Here is a 19,309-nt window from a genome sequence, read left to right on the forward strand (position 1 = left end):
GGATCTGACAATTATCGAGCACGTTAAATAAAATTAAAGGAAAAAAGGGAACAGAATAACGAAGAACTAATGCAATTAATAAAAATAATTAAAGGAAATTAAAACGTAAATGAAAAGGGTTTAGTAGCTATTATTACATAAAGAAAGTAAAGTTCTCCCCGCTGTCCTCTTAGTAATTTAGTATTTGGAGTTAGTTTTTGTCAATCTCGGAGGTTAAAATCTTCAAACGTTTTGATCTGTGGTAGTTAGATTAAAGAGAAAAGTGATATCTCTCTTTGACCCTTTCTGTACCTTAGTAGTGGTAGCGCCGAGCAAGAGGATGGGTAGAGGGGAGCGGAGTATAAACCTCCTGACTCCACTTTGAGAAGGATTCATTCGGGTATTAGTTAATTCTAATTAGTCTGCGGATGGTAGGAATCTCTCCACATCTCTACTAGAGAGCAAACGGTATATAGCGAAGCTGATGAAAATGCATGAGTTTTGATATGAAGTAGTGGTTTCGGGAGGAAGAGACGGGATATCTAGCGAAAGAGAGCGTGATAACACCTTCTCCCGCTCGTACTCTCTCTTTTTCGTAACTCTCATACTCCTACATCCAGTCTCCTTACCCTTGCCTCTAATTACATGGATCGCTTTGAGTTAGGCGTACCGTACTCGCTCTTAACTGAACTCGGCTATACTTGTTCCTGTTTTTTATTTTAACTTAAGTTTTAACGATCTCATTTATTCGACAACAATTCACCCTTCATAATACTTTGAGTAACTGAGTAGATCCCTCTTAATTATTGTTGTCGACTCTAACAAAACATTAAGAGTAGTATTATTATTGTTATTATTATTATTAAATAATAATAAAATGTTTTATTTTCAGTATTTCGTTTTTAAAATACGATATTTATAAAAAAATTAATTACAACATACGAGTATAATTAACAACATACGTCGTTGTTACAATAGCATGCCTTCTTGCATTCAACTTATCTTGCTTTTTTGTAATAATATACGCTTAGAAGTATTAAGATAAGAAAAAATAATACTATCAATGAATAAGAACACTACTTAGTAATCTTAGTAGAATAATAAACAGAGGTAAAATACATACTATACTAAGATAATAACATTATTGCTGTTAATAGTTTCATCTTATCTTGTTTGGAAGAAATAGTTCTCTTTAAAATAGCACAATGTGGTCACCATATGACTTCCTTGTACGCTCTTAAATTCCATATGCACATTTTTTCTCCACTTCATTTAAGCTTATTTCATTTGAAAGTGAGTTACGATCCTCCATTTCTTTAAGTGGACAGTTACACAATTGCTGAAACAAGAGAACGTATACACAGATTAAAATCAGAAGAATTATATCAAACGAAAAAGCGATTAAATGATTGGCAAAAAAAAAAAATAAACGAATTGGTAATTAACTCCGACTTAGGGAGAATATATCAGAGGAGTAATGAACTAAAAGATAAGAATTTTTTGGAGTTTATTAAAGAACGGGCATGTATCCATCAGTGTGTATTTTGTTCTTGTGATGGTCCATTTTTCAGTCTCTATGTAGTTAACTTTAGTGTAGATAAAATTAAACAGAAATTTCAGAATAATTAAATAAAATTAAATATAAATTAAACTAAAAATCCAAAAATAGAGCAATTCTAAATAATAACTTTCAATTAATAATATTAAATAATCAGATGTTTCACCAAATCTATTACATATACAGATATATAATACCTATTAAATTACATACTCACATTTTTAAAAGTACATAAAATTTTATTTCACTAATAACTTCTATTTTTTTTATACATATATATTTTTTTATTGTTATTATTGAATAATTATTTATTGTGAATATGTTTTTACAATCATGCGTTAATAATTATTAATAAATCATTAATTATTAATAAATTACAAAAAAGTTAAAGAAATATAAATTCCCTTATAATATTTCTTTAATTAAAATTTTATTTTGCTATACCTCTGGAACCAATGAAAATAAGTACCAATTATTATATATCGCTGAAAAACTCTCAATGAGGGCTTATTACTGCAGTTAAGATAAAGGAAAAATCCATTTTTTTTTTATTTTGAGCTATTTTGAACGCTTTTGGTTTAGTCGATTGCAATCAAAAGAAGAGGTCCACAACTAGATATTACAAAATTCCTAAATACAAAATTTCAACATCATACGGTTAAATTTCGGTTACCAGATTTCTACGGAAATATGCATTCTGACCATCCCTGAATCCATTTTGACTAGTTTCGACGTGACGTCTATATTTACGTACGTATCTCGGATAATTAAAAAAAAATTAGCCGTAGGATGTTGAAATTTTGGACTTAGGACTGTTGTAACATCTAGTTGAGCACCTCCCATTTGATTGCAATCAACTGAACTAAAAGTTGAACTGGGTTTTTTTTTGAACTGGGTCAAAAAAAAGCCTTAAATCCAATGTGGATTTTGAACTTTTTTTGACTACAGTAATAAGGTCTCATTGACAGCTTTTCAAAAATATATCATAAGTGATATATCAAAGTTACAGCCAAATAAAATTTTAATTAATGAAATATTTGGATCTTAGGGAAAGGCACGTCAGTTCGAATCAGTCTTCATCTTCTTTTTTTTTAATTTAAATATACTGATTTATTAATGGTTATTAACCTCTCATTGTAAAGATATTGCAATAAATAATAATTCAATAACAGAAGAAAAAAAATTGAAAACATATGAAACGTTTTTAATGAAATAAAATTTTATTTACTTTTCACTTTTAAAAAAATGTGTAAATGTAATTTAATAGGCGTACAAGGAAGTCATGTGTTGTCCACATTTAGATTTTTTTTGCAGGTAGTTCCTAAAGCTACCTTTATATATTATTTCTACATAATTAAGTGGTATTTTGTAAATAAAAAATTAACATGTTTACGTAAATGATTTGAAAATATTTAACTTTGTTTTTATCTTTTTTTAAAATTGAATTATTATAGCATTGGCTGATATCATTCCAATACTGAAAAAATATATTTTTATTTATTAAAAGCTTTTATTTAACTCGCTTTAGGAATAATCAAATCTTGCAACTGCTATATCTTTTGATCTATCGTATGAAAATCAATGAAATTTGGTACACGTATGTAACTTCGATGACAATACAGCACTACGGTGTCGGAATTTGATATGACCCAGCCTCACGCCCCCAAGCTACCCCTACGCTAAATTCATGCATTTAGTTGAAAATTTTCATTTCTCATGAACCCTTGTATGAAAATGATTATGGTACACGTATGAAACTTCGATGTGTAAAAAATATTTATCCTTTTTTTTTAATCCTAAAAAAAAATTACAAAAATATATTTGATTACATATAAAAAATTATTTTTTATAAACCTTTTATTTAACTAATATTAACTTTATTAAAAAAAGGAAACAAATTAGAAAAAACCTAGTAAAAAATAACAATTAAATCAAATTAAGAATTTTAAACAAAAAAATATAATACATTAACAAATATAAAACTGGACTGATAAATATCTATTAAATAACCAATAAATAAAAAAAATAGATAAATGTAATAATTATTAAATTTAAAAAAATTAAAAGTAATGAAAATATTTAGTTAAATAAAAGCGTGGCGCAGTTTTTATAACAATCTTTTCGAATAAGTATTTATAGACATTTGCTGTATTTTAAAATATATTTTTTGTTTAATGAGGTTGTTTCGTATTTGTATATACTTTATTTATCTGTAATAAAATAACTCAAGTTTTAATTCTTTGACGGTTCAAATTTGCACAGAGATGACCTTTAAGGGTTAATAAGATTGAAAATTAAAATTAAATTTAGAAATCTTACACAAAGTTATTACACTTTGACGGTAATCTGAAAAATGATTAATTATTATCATTATTATAATTGTAATCGTAATTATGAATTCGTTAAATAAAAATTCATAATTATTTAAAATTAAACTTTTGGCGAAAAGAGTGCGTTAAATTTGGCTCAGATTACAAGCAGAATTCGAAAATGAACTTCAACTATGTGAGAACACGTACAAAGAAAGCGAGTGGGTGCATTTTCCCAGATTGTTACTTGTAGCTAGTCAGTCTCAACTGGAGAGGTTCCAGCAGACCTTTCCGCTTCCTCGCGTCGTTATTGAAAATGAAAATGAAGATTAATTGTTGTGTTGTTTTAAATAAATTATAAAAACTGCGCCACGCTTTTATTTAACTAAATATTTTCATTACTTTTAATTTTTTAATTTAATAATTATTACAATTATTTATTTTTTATTTATTAGATATTTATTTTTTACTTTTCAGTGCATTTTTATATTTGTTAATATATTATATTTTTTTGTTTAAAATTCTCAATTTGATTTAATTCTTATTTTCTACTTTTTAGAGGGTTTTTCTAATTTGTTTCCTATTTATTTTTTTATTTCAAGGAAATTTATGGAAGTGTTTAATTGCATTTATTTTCTCTGTATCCTTTTCTTAATTCTGTCAGATGCAGGAGTTTCGTCTTGTCCTTGAATCTTGTAAACCGCTCTATAATTTTGTTTTATATTAAATTAAACCAAATTAACACACACGCGCGACCGGGCACACAAAACATAAAAAAATACTTTTTAAATTCTACTAATTTTAATATTTTCTCTGCGCCTAGTAAATTTAAACCAAATTTATTTTTTAATTACATTTTTATATTGATCATACTACTCCTAACTGTATATATATTTGAATTAAATATTATATCTGTTTTGTATGCTTATATGAATCGATTAATTCTTGAATATTAGGAGTAGATTGTTGATCTGATTAATTATTAATACCTTTTTTTTTTTAATTGATCTTTATAAATGTTTTGGTGTAAATTTATTTTAAATAATTACACTTTGGTTTTTTTGGTGAAATAAACCTAGAATTTATGTATCTCATTTTACTCCATTTTATTTTCGAAAAGTGAAAATCATAAAGCACGTTGCGTATAGATTTTTTTTCATCATGCGGGTAGTTCAATAGTATACTAATAATTTCATACTGTTAACCCGTTTTTATTTTCATATATCACTCCTCATCGACGCTGTTGTCGATTCGTCTTTGTTCACTCTATTTACCTCAGAAGCTTGCAGTATAATAAATACAATTTTCAAAGAAAGATAATTAACTAGAAACTTTCCTTTTTGAATGTATTTTAGCCGAAATAAAGAATAGGATTTATAAGTCGAAAGGTAATGTACATTTTTGTGGGAGTTTTGTACGATGTATAAACTCGGTAGGATAAATTTCCAATAATTTATAAACAAACATAATAAATTAATTTTTCTTACACGTAAATACTCTTTAGCGTTAACAAATTTTGTTACACCTGTAGCTATTATTATTGCTAGGAAACAAACATGTACAGTTGTAAAGGTACATAAATTATGTTTACGGGATAGCATATATTCTGATAGAAAACATCGTCGGCGCACAACATGCTCTATATATATATATATATATATATATATATATATATATATATATATATTTGAGGCAAAGAGGGACGGACAAGAGAGCAAGGCTATCTTGGTGAACAGGTGAGCAGGTGCTGTAATAAAATAACATTAATGGTAATACATTATACGTATACCATAAGCAGGTGGTACGTAGTGGACCCGTGGTTGTTGTGTTTCGTGTTGCAGCGTGACTGTAACCATTTCGTCTCGCCAATCTTCATTACGGGTTACTACTCTCTTTTAGTCTATCAACCTCTTGTTTTTATCGTCTTCATCGCTTCCACGCTATTTCACGTTTCTATCATTACTCATTCGTACATCCTTTTTCCTTCTTTTTTTTTTTCATTAAAATATATTTTAACTAACTATGACTATGCTGTTATACCTACTTTAAGCTGTTCATATTTTTTTCCTCTTTTAAATAAATGGTATACCGCTCATCTTTATCTCTTATCAATCTACTGGGAGTCAATTTTAGATTTGATGTTTCTTCCTGTTTTGCTGTCCTTGTTTTAGAGTGTAAATATGAAGGTTTCTCACTAATAACTATAATGCATGTCACTTAAATTAATAAATTCATATAAATTAGAATATCTGTATGTTCGCTTGTACGTAAATATGAACATATTTACGTTTGTACTAATGTTTCCGTAAAGTTCAAATTCCTCTGGGTCGATTTAATTAATTTCTTTTACTTATTTTTCTAATATATTTACGAAACTGTAGTTTATCAACAGTACTCTTTAATTAGGTATACAGTGTATCTAAATTCACTACGCGTCATCAGTTTTCATGTTGTAATTATAAAAAAGCTGACAACAGGGTTTTCCCGTTCCAACGGGAAAACCCTGTTGTGACGGGAATCCCGTTGTGACGGGAAAAGGCACGACTTTTCCCGTCACGCGACTAAAGCCGCGTTCCGGGAAAGTCCTATAAGTATGGGTTGTTTCTGATGTACGGCTTACACACACAACTTAACGTAAAATGTTTATTATTTTATTTAAATGTAATATTTTTTCGTGTATTTAATTTAATGATTTTAACAAAAGCGCGCGCGCACACACCGTAATTAATTCGTGCAGGTGTGGTTGTACTAGTGGCGACTGTCGGCAGTAACTAAATTAATGATGTAATTTCACAACTTAAAAAGAACAGATTTCGCTTGTACGGTCGGCAGACTAGTGTAGCCACGAGTCTTAACGCACCAGATACCGAGTCAACCGGGCGATCGAGTTCGAAACAGACCCAGCCAGATCAAGTTACTTTTTTACAGTTTAAGTATTATTCATGTATTTAATTCTACCACTCACCTGTGACATCATAAGGTAGCGACGATTACAACAGCATTTTTTGGGGTGGGAGTGCGATTTTGCAGATAGTGTTATTTTTTAATTGTTGAAAAATGTAACTAAGAAAAATATGACGTTAATTAGGCGAAATGTCGAGATACTGGGTGTGACCTTGCTCTCTCTACTGCTTCACACCCTTGACCTATTAAGTTGAAAATTTAATAACATCAGTGCCTTATATATAGAATTAATCTGACCAAGTTTGGTTAAAATCGGTCCAGAAGTTCTGGAGGTATAAGGTAATTTAGAGGCCTAACACCCACACCTAACACACACACACACACGCATGTAATAACATTAGGAAAATTTCCATCCGGTTTTTTGTGTTCCTTAGCTGTCAAAACGTCAAGATCCGATGAAAATCGATCACAATACGGTCCCTTCTAGAGCTATAGCGCTAGAAGGCAAAGTAAAAGTCAAATTTAATTTCAATTTATGAAACGCTTTTTGAAAATTTTGAATAGAGATTTCTTTCTCCATCAAGCAAAAATATGTATATGTATTTTTTTTATTACTTTTGCTGAGAAATTTTAGTAAAAGGATTGATAGGGAGAAAAGAATTAAAGCGAATAAATTCGAAAAATTTACGTACAATATATTTTTTAAATTTTATCCGTAGATAAATTTTAAAAAGAAAATTTAAAAATTAAGAAAAATAAAAAATCCTTTTTAAAAGGAAACGTGGGTTTCCTTCCGGATAACAAATAAGATTTTGTATCCAAAATTACGCGTGTATTTAATCGATCTTTAACTGATTGACTCCGGAGAAAGGTAGTTCCGGTTTTTATTTCATAACTGTAGAACCGTGCATTAATTCTCATAAAATTTAAATCAAACCACAGATTTCCATTCTATAATTTAGTGTAAGAAAATTTGAATAAAATATAAAAGAAGATGATTGGAACATTATATTCCAAACAAAAAACTAATTGGAATTTATCAAGGCTGGTGTCGTACTCGTAGATAAAAGAATTAAGCCGTAAGGATCAGATCAAGAAAGAGTGAATAAAGTTATTTATGGCATCCTAAAGAGAAAATATAAATCATGAAATACATATGAAAGTTGAATAGCTCAATTTAAATTTCATACGGTTCAGAATGTTTCTTTTTTTTTGTAAAAATCTATTCGATTGAATACGCTTAATTAAGGGAATCTTCATATCGAAAAATATATCTCTTTTCCATATGAAAGCTGAAAATAAGTACTGCACTACGAAAATTGACTGAATATTTATTAAATAATTTTTTTTTAAATTACAACAGATTAAGTTCCCTGATATTAACTATATTCAAATCACATTAAAAATGTATAACTTAATATTATATTATGCAGTGAATCTATAATGGTGGCCAATGATGTACGAGTGCGAAGTAAGTTACGGGCGAGCTTTGACCGGTTTTGTAAACTTTGCAGAAATGCATTAATGGCCATCATAGAGATTTGCATTTCGTATTTTTTGTACAGCCAAGAAAATATTTGGATTATTGATGTAAATCAATGATATAATACATTATATACAGATAATTTTTTTTAATTTAAAAAAATTCATTAAACAATACATTTCTGTAGCTATAGGTTATTAGTTATAATTTCTGCCTTTTCTTTAATATCGATCGGTGTTAGACATTTCTTCCTCAGAATCAGACATAATTAATAAAAGGACAAACAGTGTTATATAAACTTACTTATCTGTTGGTGTACATGCAAATTAATCTTTGTTTGCTAACTGCTATGTCGGGCTAAACATAAAATAAAAAAAAAACAGCTGATTCATTGAGCAATACCCGCTTCTGATCGGTTGACCATCTATATCATAATGAATATTTGTTCCATAATGACCTTCATTATGATACAGGTTGCAGCCGCGTAATTCAAAGGTTAAAATTCACCCGTAGAAAAATAGATTTACCCGAATTTGAATTACCTGAACCTAAGAGCATCAGAGAACTATCGATTTATGTCATAATAAACAGTTGATTACTGGCCAACACTATATGTACAAGATATCTTTTATTATATTTTTTGTAGAATTAAAAAAACTACTTTACAGTTATTAACATAAATTTTAGACGTAACGTAAAAAATTAATTGTGATATATATATATATATATATATATATGACTGTTTCTTATATGTACTACTTGATCGTATGATTACGTATAGCATTATGTAAAACGTTTATTGAAAGGTGAAGTTCAGATATATTGCTACTACAATTATTATAATTATTGTTATAGAGATATTGCTATATTTCACCTATCGTACTGGACTGTTAGCCTACTATTTGAAGAAAGTCCCCTGTACGTTATACGAAGGACATAACATACACTCTTAACTGATAACATCTCATATCCCTAAGACAGACCGTGTCCGACTATTAAAAACTGTGCCTAGAGACCGGAACTCGAACGAACTTCTATTAACGCTCAATTTTACTAAAAACTAACCGGTGTTACCGAGAGTATAAAATGGAAAAAGGATAAAGAGGAAAAAGGAAGAGAAGATAGATGGATAGAGAAATGAAAAGAAAAAAGCACCTAAAAAGAACTTTATGTAACATATATATATATATATATCTTTTAAATACTGTACTATAACATTGCTATAAATCAAGAGCAGATGTTTTTACTTATTTATTTATTTTCTTATTGGTTTGTCTGTAAATTAAACAAGCTTCATCCGGACGTACTACACGTGGTAAATTGTGAAACCAGTCAAATATAATAAACCTAATAGTATTTTTCTTATGTTAATTAATTATGTACTTATATATATATATATATATATATATATATATATATATATGTGTGTTATTTTAAATTAACATTTAAAAAATAACAAGAATTAAACGGGGTAAACTATAATAAAAGTCCAACCGCGTTTTTGTACACATTTATCCAATCAAGTTTGTTCTATTCTTATTTATTTGGATAAATTAATTAGGCGAAAATTTATGCATTTAAAAAAAAATGCTATAAAAGAGTTAAACATAATAATAATAATAATAATAATAATAATAATAATAATAATAATAATATTATTATAGTTTTTTACCAGTTAATAAAACACTGTTTTATTTCACTACTTTTTTTTTAATTTGATGAAATTAAATTGGATATTAATAAACTTTATTTTCCAGTTTCTATAATTTAGTTTTAATTGGTATAAATATATAATAAATTAGAATATATATTTTTCATTTATCTTAATTTTACTATTGAGAAATATAACAGAAGCGCTGTAGTTTGCGAAAAAACTGAAATACGTACATGATTATCTGGGATTGACAGCCGTTCGACTGGAGATACGGTGATTCAGTACAAGATACAAAATGAGTCTGAACAAGCTTGTCAACTGGCTCGCGGTTAACCTTCTAGTTAATAGAGAGGACATTAGACTTCTAAAAGACTGCATATCTGTAAGTTTCTCAATATTTGAGATCAATCCGCTACCCTAGGGTGCTGTGCATCGTCAAAATTCTTCATTTCGTTTTGCCACTTACTTTTTATAGGTTTTTTAATTTGCTTCACTGTTTCTTTGTACTTAATTATGTTTATTATACACACACACACACACACACGCGCGCGCGCGCGCACACACACACACACATATATATATATATAAATATTAACTTAAATGTAATTTATCGAAGTTTATTTTCCTCTTGATTGGTTACAATTAAATATGGTAACAAGACATATTTTACTTAAAAGTATTCTCTTTATTAATCTCTTGGGTTAAGAGTATGCAAGAGAATTCTGTATGATGTGTGTATGACAAGACACATGTGTATTGTTACCTGAGGAAGCATAGAGAATTCTAAGTGAAACGTAGTGAATTTAACTTTTAGGTTTTTGTGTAGTTGATTGATTAACCTAACAGATTAATAAATATAATATTTTTAAGTAAAATATGTCTTAATATATATATACACTCATACAACGTTTTTTTAAGGATTTCAATGGAAACCCCTCTCTGCATGTAATTTTTTTTTTTTTGGTATTCAAATTTACTTATGGTACCGGTAAATTGAAAATAATTGGAAATTAAATACTAATTTAAAATAATAACATTTGTTCGGAGAAATTCGCATAATATTGATTGTCCTATTTAAAACAATGTTTTGAATTTATTCAATATTTAAAATGTAGATTAAAAAATGTAACTGATTTTTTGGCCCAGTTTTCAAGCTTTATGTCTTTAAGATCATACATATATTTGCGTGGATCAGCTTTTGGATGAGATATTGTCCAAATTATTTTACTTTTTTTGATAAACAGGGAAATTTCAGTATTATAGTTAAATAAATTTAGAAGTTAAACAAATTTTATTTTTGAAAGTATTAGTTAATCTTGATATGTAGTCTAAAAACGAAGCGTATTTAGCTTTCGAAATGTATCTGTATATCGGTTAGTTTAGTTTATTTTACAATATTATAGATACGTAAGGACGAGGAGGATGTATACCAGTACGGATTGGAAAATTTGGTTTTATCTGATTATTACTTCAAATATTACGCTCGTTGTGCAACTATGAATCTACCGTAAGGTAAATTAGTTACTTCTCATATAAGTTCCACTAGATTCTACTAAGAACCTTTTTTTTTTCTTAGTAGAATCCCGAATTAGTAGATCCCATAATCGGCAAAGATTTTGCCGATTGTGGGATCCTCATCGTGAACCTAGCAGCGTTTGACTTACTTCTAAAGAGAACAAAAACGGAAGACGAAATCAAAGATAAGGAAAAAGGGTGGGGGTATAGAAAAGACGATCTACTCTTAAGAGGGAATGTAGAGCAAAACAAACAAATCTACTCGACGGAGAGTTAAAACTCTTCAGGTATCTTGCTAACAGGAACTAGTCTTAGTTGAATCTCTTGGAGATGTGAACACTCTTACCGAAATGGAAGCGGCACATTACTGCTCAAAATATTTTACGTTCATTAGCAATGAAAATTGATGTTTTTTTTTAAAAATTAAACGACCACATTAGAATGCAATATATATTGTCCCAACACATCCGTTTAATTATGTTCATGTTGAAATACTCGCCAAACTATAAACGATTCAATCTGAAATAAGAATAAAAAAGTTCTGTTGTACTAAATATGCTGCAGTTCTCTTTCAGAACGAATTTCATCTAACCTCGGTTTGGTCTAGTGGTGAACTCATCATCGTAAATCACCTGATTTCGAATTCGAGAGTTCCAACGTTCCAAGTCATAGTAAAGACAAGTTAATTTTATACGGATTTGAATACTAGATCGCGGATACCGGTGTTCTTTGGTGGTTGGGTTTCAATTAACCACACATGTCAGAAAGAGTCGATCTGAGCCTGTACAAGACTATACTTCATTTACCCTCATACATATCATCCTCATTCATCCTCTGAAGAAATACCTGACGGTTATTCCAGGAGGCTAAATAGGGGAAAAAATAAATAAATAGATAAGTGTGGAACATAACAGTGGCGCTGGGTTTGTTAGGGGTACAGAAATTCACGACTATCTACGATTATCTTCTGTTTATGAAGAAGTACAAAAGGTTAGCTCACGGTACGAAAGAGTTTAGATAAACATGTAATTTATCTGGCGGTAAATCTATTGGACAACAGCGATGACATCAGGGGACTAAAACGTTTCCATGTGTGAACCTGGTAGGTGTAACCAGAGGAGTAACCTAGAGAAATGGGAATAGAGGATGAATCTGTCACTGTGTAGTGAACATTATTTTAATAATCTACGGGTTACAGCTATTTACCGACGAATATTTATTTTACCTATAATGTTCTTTTCATATCATGAAATTGTTTTTTTTCTATTCTTTTCTACCTACGATTTATTTCTAAGGCTATGTTAAGTATTAAACTTTTATAGGACTACTTAGATGAGTGCTTTTTCTATATATGAGGTGTTGAACATTTTTGTGCTTAATTTTTTTTGGGGGGGGTTGAAAAACGCCTGTGCGTTACCATCCCCCGTAATTTTCTTTAATAAAAAGGTAAAATAACACTAAAATAATAAAACTAAATAAGGTTTAATGAGGACTTTCGTTGAAGATTTCTATTCTGGTGATTATCGTTAAATTTACTTAATTTTGGTTTCCTAAAGTACCGATTGTAAATTTTAACAGATAGACAAAAGAAAAATTCAACAAAAATCGGTTAGCTTCATTCGGTTCGAATGATGATTTCTTTTTAATAATTCGTTAATTATTTTAAATTTTACCTTACGAATTAGATATACCCGAACATTTGAAAATGAAAAATTACACAATTCTTACGAGGTCGAAAAGTTTCACAAATTATTACTATTCGGTACACGCCAATCCGTTTTAATCAGTATCCTTATTGAGTTTGTGTGTTTAACGCATCATTTTACTTCAGAAACAGGTAGATAAGTTTGTTAATTAATACTATCGTAGTCTTTCTTAAGATTGTGACATAGCTTACGTACAAGACGCTTTATATGAGAGTAACTATGTTCATTGTATATTCATTCAACTCCTACGGTAAAAGTGAAATGAAAGTGCTACTTGTTGGATTAAATAATAACTGTATTTAATTGGTATCTGTATTTTGATGTTAAATAATACTTACTGAATTACTTTTTTGTCAAACTATTTTGATTATTCTTTAAAATGGATATGCATTTAGGAGCGATTTATTGCATCGATTGATTCATTGCATATTGCTAGAAACGTTATATTTTAGAAATAGATAAATATATATTTTGAAAGATCTACGAGATGTTTTTAGGTTTCTATATGTTGATTCTTCTTTTAGGTTTTTCCTTCATTTTGATTCAAACGTGTAACCTTGAGCGTAACTGTTTTTTTTTTTTCATATTTACTAAAGAAAAACAAGTGTATGATGTTTAAAATAAAATTATATTGTTTCTTTTACGTAAGTTAGAATTAAGTGATTAAAAGTAAGTGTCAGTTAAGTCCGTTATTTCAGTCTTTTTGTGTTTTTTTTTTCTTTACAATGTCCTTATCTTGACTTTTACGTGTCATGTTAGTTGATATTTTTAGTTAACTTTTTTATCTCTCTCTAATATATCATGGATTCACTTTATTTTTAATTTAAAAAAAAAAAAATTGTTAACATGTTATTATATTAGAAAAGGAGAGCAACACTGAGATCGAGGACGACCGCCATTATTGTAGTACCGTCATAGTTGAAAGAAAAACGACAAAGTAATTGCAGTTTTTATTGGTAGGACGCCATTTTGTTTCAATGTTGTATAAGAGTCCTTGACGGGCAGGGCCGAAGCAGAGCTCGACGCACATTGTGGTCTTCTGTATTATTATTTTATATATATATAGAGAGAGAGAGTTTAGTGTGTGTGTGTGTGCGGTGTTATTATTTGAAAAGCACTGGAGCGTGTTGTAATTATCCATCCATCGGTGAGCAAAGAGTGTGACGAGACACAGAATAACTCTACCGCCTACAAGTCGCTGTGCATACCGCTAATAGTTTTTTCTTTATCTCACAGTAAAGTCATCATTATTCCTTAACCTAAAAACTGTTTTAGTGCATTATACATTACGATAAATTTCGAGAAAAAAATATGTTTTGTAATTGTATTTAAAATCGGTAATAACAAGTACACAATATCCTAAATGTATATTGTGTTGACGTATAGACGTATAGATCCGAATAATATAAATAATTATTATTATTATAATTAAAAGTTTTGTAAACGGTAGACTTCGTTCATTTTGTACTGAATTTTAACTAGAAGAGCTTGATATAATAAAAAAAAGAAAAAATGTAATGTGTACACCATATGACTTCCTTGTACGCCTATAAATTACATATACACATTTTAAAAAATAATAAAATTTTATTTCATTAATATCTTCTGATAGTTTTTCATTTATTCTTTTTATTATTATTATTGAATTGTTAATTATTATTCTTTAATAAAATCCTTTTAAAATAATGAAATTAGATCGATTTATTTCATTAATGCTTTAACTAAATGTGTAAAAAAAAAATTATTACTAATAACTTTATATATTATTATGCATTTATAGATCGCATGTAAGCCGATATAAAATGAGTATTCATACTAATGTAATATTGTATTGTATAGTATGGGAATACGCGATGGGCAAAGAGACAGGCAAACGCGAGCGCTCATGCGATAACACCCTCTCTCTCTTCACAAACATACATCCACTTGGTCTAAATTACCATAGGCCAAATACAATATAATTAAATCCGCATCCACGTCTCTCTGTAACGCATACACTCACACATGTGTATTGTGTATTCAGGGTTTGAAGGGACAATAATAATCTATGCGATTATTCAAATTAACTATATCTTCTTCAGTGAATTTCTGTGTGTATATATATGTTTCCTATATATATATATATATATATATAGAATCCTTTTAACCATTGATACGACATCACATGTTGTTTTATAAACAGCAATCTATGTTTTACCATCCTTCTCTTACTACAAATGCGCATGCGCCCATGTTTGTATATGTATGAGTAAGAAAACTATTACGTCACATGTAAATTGTATATATATATATATATATATATATTAATATAGATATTTTTACCACTTATAGTTGAGAAACGAACACTCTTCTCGGTCATTCGCAGGTTATTTCTTTAAGGTCATTGAAAATGCTTAGAAGAACAGTACGTCTCAGTACTGATAAATTATGATTTATTATAAATAATATAGGTTTTTAGGTGAATCTATTTAGTTTGATGAAAATACAAAGATCTGCCGATACAGTGATGTAGTCGTTGTCCTTATGTGGGACCAATTATTAATATCATTATTTTCTTAAGCCACTGAAAAAATATTCCAGTTTGTTAAACGTTCCATACGAAAATTATTTTACGCTTACTATATAAAAATTTGAAGGAAATTCTTATGCGATATTGATATTGCAGTGAATAATATTTTCTTATAATCTTATTTGTTCGCTAAATTTTACTATTATCATATCATACTCCAAACGGTTCCTGATACTGATTAGATATGATTATTATTTGGAAATAGGTCTTTTGATTCGTGTTTACTCCCTTTTTGCAATTAAACGTCTGATTTCCATAATATTACCGTTTTTATTTTGTATCGTTTTCTTCCAGTCTGTCTCCTTCTTCTTTGACCCTTCTACCATTTTCTTAATTAACCGTATGAGCGATTTAAAACCATACCTGTACAGACTGAACACAGTTACGACACGTAAACTTTTATGAATGAGATGATAAAATGAAAGCTTTATTAAATTCTGTATTTAAATTAGCAAAATTTTACATTTTCACCGTATTTTTAAATAGATGTTTGAAATGAGCGCCCTGCGTAGTGATATATTGTACTCCAGTTTTATATATTGAGAGTCACCTTAAGTTAAAAATTATTATCAATGACGACGATTTTTTGTTGAATATTCGTCTTTAGTTCTTCGATATTACGTGGATTTTATTCTTAAATTCCAATCTAAAAATAACTCCAAAGGAAAATATCTCAACTAGAAAATCTGAGGAACACAGTGGCCACCGCTTCTCGTGACAGTGTTCTTTAAGAAAATAATATGTATCAACGCGTACTACTTAATCGTTTTGAAATGTGGCACGTTACATCATCTTGTTGCAAGAAGTTGTAATCTTTTTCATGGTCTGTTAACTGAGCGTAGAATTGTTCGAAAAATGATACGCTACATTTCTGGTACGCTGTACCAGACAGTCTGATAAAAAAATAATTACTCCTCACTATACGATTACCAGGAATTTCAGATCATCATACACTCATCGTTAAGAAGACGCTCAAACCTCACCGAATGGATTTTCACTCATCTCTTTTTCTGTTTAGTCTCCGAAACCATTGTTAGGTATTACTTCAGAATAATCATCCTCATTCATAAATGAGGATGATATATATGAATGCAAATGAAGTGTAGTCTTGTACAGTCTCAGGTCTTAGGTCCTGAGATGTGTGGCTAATTAAAACCTAACCGCCAGAGAACACCGGTATCCACGAATTAGTATTTAAATCCATATAAATGTAACTGCCTTTACTAGGATTTAAACCTTAGAACCTTCGACTTCAAAATCAGCTGATTTACGATGACAGGTTCACCAATAGACAAACTCTGTGGGTTGGCCGATACCTGGTGTTGTGCAAATTAACATGCCCAGATAAATGAATACATGCCACGTCTGAAATAAAATACAGCATCGGATCGTCTGTCCATCGAAAATGTTTATGACAATCTAGTCGGCAGTAGTTAAGTTGTTCTGGTTTTTATATTCTATTAAGTTGTGGCATAGTTGTTACACAATGGTTTTTCAAATTAAAATCATGAACAATCTTACCGCAAGATGTATTTAGCACCACTTTGCGGTAATAACACACGTGTAGATTTTCATAGCCAAAATTAAAAGAAATTCTTCTTTTAATTTTGGCTGTGGTTTTTGGACTCCATATTAAAGGTTGAACATTTCATTTTGCGACCTGTTTTACGCCGCTTTTTAATGAATTTCGCGTATACTACTCTTTTCTAGAATTCTGATATTCGGAAATCTTTTCGCAAATTTTTGACGTCTTTCTTGAAAGTCTCAAGAACGCATATATGTTTCCATTATATCTACCCTTTCTTCGACGGAATAATGTATTTTAGAAAAACATAACTGCAAAGAATGAAACGATACTGTACTAAAGCAGGAGCAGTTTACAACTGACTACAATAGACAAAAGTAGTAACGTATATAAAGTCGATAGCGAAACTGGTAGTAGCAAGACGGTAGTAGCGTTAAAGTTGACCTCAAACAACTGCAGTTCGAACTGGCTCGGTTCAATTTTAAATTGTTCACCATATATCCCAAAAAATTATCTTTAAATTCTAGATTTTCCTTTTTAAACCCTTATTTTCGTTAACTCACCTCATACTTCTCGATTTTTCACCCTCTCTGTTCTTTTAAATTTTCCAGTCTACTCTGTACACGATTTCATACGCCTAAAGCTTTCCATTTTCGTATTTTCTTAATTTTACACCTATGCAGAAATACAAATCACACGTAAAAATTAACAAGATTCTTTTATAAATTTGTTTTATTGAATAATAATTGTTTCTATAGGTTAAATTTTTTCTTACTCATTATTATTTTATTTTTTTATTTTTTTTTACAAATATCTAAGTACTTGTATTTTTTTATTCGTTAAATTCTTCCGTATTTTGTGTAAAAATTCATCGGCTTATTGTCTCTTATTCTTAATATTTTTGGTTTTTTAACATTTATTCACATAGATCATTCTTTATAATGTGTTTTTATTTTTAAATTAATTTTTGTTTAACATTCTGGGCTTCGTCTTGTAAACACATCGCATAGTCTGTGAGCTTGGCTCAAACGTTGATCGATTTGAATTTAATACTTTTATATATATATATATAATTATATTTACATCACCATCATCTAGTAATTAAAATAATTAACGTGAAAGAAATTTTCTATTCATAATACAACTACAAGTAAATTAATTGTTATTTAAAAGTGGTAGTCTTCATTTTTGATAATCTAATGTGAGAATAAATGAAAAACTTTTTTTTTATTTAATTTAAATTCAATAAAACAGAATTTTAAAATTCATTACAATTGATAGAGTACTTTTAAAAAAAAAACTGGCCTTAAACGCTTTCTTTTCATTTCATTTCATTTCATCTCATCTGTTTTGCATTACAAAATTACAATATCGAACAATAAAAGATCAAACGATTCAATTTTAGTTGTAAAGTAAGTAGTTACTCTTTCACTAACCTTTAAAAAATAAGCAGAGAAAAATAAGAGAGAAAGAATCTATAACAAAATGTACTTTATTTAGACTTTTTAAATTTATTGGTTGCATATTTAAATATAAATTAAGCGAATAAAAAATAACTTTTAATGAATATTATTTGAAATTATTGAAAATTATATGTTTCCCTCGAGTTCGACTCTTGATAATTCGTTTTATTATAACGATGAAAAAATTAAACTACTTTATTTTATTTTTAAATAGAATATTTGTTAAACTGTGTAATATTTTACAAATTTTTTTCTTAAAAATTTTGATAAAAAGTAATAAAAATTGTCAACCACTTTTTAATCAAATTTGAATTTACTTACTAGTGTAAATTTTCTTTCAAAGATTCATCTAGATAAAGATTACTTCATCCAATAACAAATTAGTTAGAAAGGGTTCGCAGTTTTTATACATAAATTAATTTCTTATTTGTTTTTATATTTTAATGAAATAAAGATATATGTACGAGGTCTGTTCAAAAAATAACAGAATTTTTAATTACGCTCTAACGGAGATATTTAGTGACTTGCGGTTGGCATCATTGTGTTCTGCATAACCTCCTCTGTAACTATATGTTCTTAGATCGTTTATATCTCGTTTATATTTTGTGTTATTATTATTTCAGTGCAACACGTTTAAGTGTTTG

General features: G+C 29.0%; 1 long non-coding RNA gene across 1 annotated transcript in view; it reads right to left on the minus strand.

Annotated features, from left to right (window-relative positions):
• Positions 1-19,309, minus strand: part of LOC142331400 (uncharacterized) — a 305,532-nt gene that overhangs the window by 10,159 nt on the left and 276,064 nt on the right. Inside the window, exon 4 of the long non-coding RNA XR_012757986.1 lies at positions 1,103-1,318. This is a non-coding gene — a long non-coding RNA (uncharacterized LOC142331400). The remainder of the gene's footprint in view (positions 1-1,102; positions 1,319-19,309) is intronic.

This window comes from Lycorma delicatula, chromosome 10, assembly GCF_047948215.1.
Source record: "Lycorma delicatula isolate Av1 chromosome 10, ASM4794821v1, whole genome shotgun sequence".
NCBI lineage: Eukaryota > Metazoa > Arthropoda > Insecta > Hemiptera > Fulgoridae > Lycorma > Lycorma delicatula.